This window comes from Theobroma umbraticum, unplaced genomic scaffold (genome assembly GCF_002168275.2).
Source record: "Theobroma umbraticum cultivar Fairchild unplaced genomic scaffold, ASM216827v3 scaffold_34.0, whole genome shotgun sequence".
NCBI lineage: Eukaryota > Viridiplantae > Streptophyta > Magnoliopsida > Malvales > Malvaceae > Theobroma > Theobroma umbraticum.
In genome coordinates, this window is record NW_018397275.1 from 2,258,064 (window position 1) to 2,261,115 (window position 3,052).

A 3,052-nucleotide genomic window follows, 5' to 3' on the forward strand; every position below is an offset into this window, starting at 1 on the left:
TAGTATCTATAAAAGAATGTACTTCTAAAACTTCAACCATCAAAAGTATTTTGCAATAGTTTTGTTGTATCTGGAAGAGTTCATATTTGCAAATTTCCATAGCAGCTAACAACTCTTTTAAGGACAGTGTATTATAGTACACCTCAAACCTTTCTCTTCTTTTCTTATACTATTTTTTAACAGGAATATAAGTCTTGGATGATTTAAAGAGAACACAAGAGAGGGATGAAGACTATACTGAATCACATGATAAGGCACAAAATAACAATTAATTTTAGTATGTTTGTTGTGTCTATGAAACACATGATTTTGAATAATTTGGATAGTACTATAATATCACATTGAAAGAAAGCCTTAAAAATATTGAATAATGTCAATATCCTAAAAACTCATTAGTATTAAACAAAAATTGAAAAGAAAAATGAACTTCCAACTATTGGGCCAAGTACTAATGACTTCTGTGAAGCGTCGGACCAAATTCTTTGTGAGTGCTTATTATAAAAAGATTCCACTCCTGCCTCTTGTGAATTCCAAGTTAAAAAAAGTCCAATTGCATCTAAGCCTTCCACGTCAGACGCGGGGTCTACGCAATTGTACATTTCTACACCCCTGATGCAACCGTCATGTACACCCTCCACCTTCTGCTTTCGTGATTGGTTTGAAGCTTCTGAGCAAATTCATTGCTAGCGCCTATCATTGCTGGAATTATATAAATATAAAACATTTTATTTTCGTACAATACTATTTGTTGAAATTGAAAATACAAAGCATTTTTAAATTTGTTTACTGATTAAAAAGGAAATTTTAATATTATATTCATTAACTATAACTCAAATTTCAATTATTATCACAATATAAAGTTTCTGCTGTTATGTGTTATAATTAAATTTTAAAAATTTTAATATTATTTTCTAAAGTATTTTTTTTTGGGCAATCGATTTTTTCTTATGTATACATTTTTATATTAAAATTAGTAACAATTTTATAGCTTTTTTTTCCAATATTCCAAAAGTACAAAAAACAGAGATTAAACATAATAGAAATAAAAAATTGAGAAATTTTTATTATTTCTAATATTTATTTCTAAAACAATATTAATCTCCATTTTGAAATTTTTGCAACTCAAGTTTCCATTATTACAACCCAGGTTTGCATTTTTGCAACCTATTTTTCATTTGTTGAAAACCCAAAATCTTTTATTTTTCCCATTTTCAATTTGTTATTATTATTACTATTGTAATTTCATTTTCTTATTCTCTTTCTCTCTTTCTAATTATCTTCTCAGTCAATATAGTATTAGTTGATTAAAATTTATAAATTGGATTTTTAAATTAACAAATTAAGTTTATTGCAATTAAAATTTTCTAAAAATAATTAATGATCTTTAAAAATTAATTGAGGTCAATGAACATATATAATTATTAAAAATTTCAGATTAATAAATGTATTAACTAACATTGTTTAACTATAACAAAAGGATATTAATAACACTTTTTAAACTCTACATCAATTGTCGATTATCAACTTATTTATTGTTGATATTAGATTATAAATAAAATATTAATAGTTCTAAATATTAAAAATTAAATTATAAATAAAATATTAATATTTAAATTATCAATTATTGAAGAAGAAAATTATAAATTATTACTATTTAAAAATAAAAAAAATTAAAAATAAATAAGCGAAATAACATTTAAATTATATATAAAATATCAATAATTAAATCATCAATTATTAATATTTTAAATAAATTACCAATTATTAATATTTTAAAAAATAAAATAACAAATTAATCATAATAATATTTAAATTAAATAAAATATTAACATTTCTAAATATTAATGATTAAATTATAAATAAAATGTTAATATTTAAATTATCTATTATTAATATTTTAAATAAAAATCAATTATTAATATTTTAAAAAATAAAATAATTGATCAAAATAATATTTAAATTAAACAAAATAGTAATATTTTAAAATATTAATTATAAAATTATAAATAAAATATTAATATTTAAATGGTCAAGTATTAATATTTTAAATAAATTATTAATTATTAAAATTGAAAAATAAAATAAAAAAATAGTTAATCATAATAATATTTAAATTAAATAAATTATTAATATTTTAAATATCAATTATTCAATTATAAATAAAATATTCATATTTAAATTACAGTTATTAATATTTAAAAATGCACTAAAATAAATAATTGATCGTGACAATATTTAAAGTAAATAAAATATTAATATTTTAAAATATTAATTACTAATATATAAATAAAATATTAATATTTAAATGATCAATTATTAATATTTAACAAATAAAATAAAAATTATTCATAATAATATTTAAATTAAATAAAATATTAATATTTTAAAATATTAATGATTAAATCATAAATAAAATATTAATATTTTAAAATATTAATGATTAAATCATAAATAAAATATTAATATTTGAATTATTAATTATTAATATTTGAATTATTAATTATTAATATTTTAATTAAATTATAAGTTATTAATATTTAAAAAATCTAATAAAAATAAATAATCATATAAATATAAAGGGTATTTTTATCTTTTTATTTTTATTTTTTTTTAAAGTTATTGTTACCAACCAAATACTACAATAAGTCATAATAATTATTCCAGTCATATTTTATTAAACGTACCAAACTAAGTAATAACTATTTTATTCTATTCTCACATAATAACTATTTTATTCCATTGTTGTCTATTCCACCAATTAAACGTACCCTTACTCTCATTGCCATACCTTCAAACCTACTTACGAACCAGCGCCGCGTTCTTGACATGTAAATCCACCCACCCTAACTTTCCTAAATCCTTATAAGTACAGATCGACTACTAATTCACATAGTGAACCTTTTCCTTCTTAAACAGCCCATTCCACAAAAACCGCCTCTCGATCTTATATAACTTTTGCTTGATTCCCATTGGCATTATGAACAAAGGCATATAGAAAATGGGAAGACTAACCAACACAAATTTAATGAGAGTCACCCTTTCCCCCATTGAC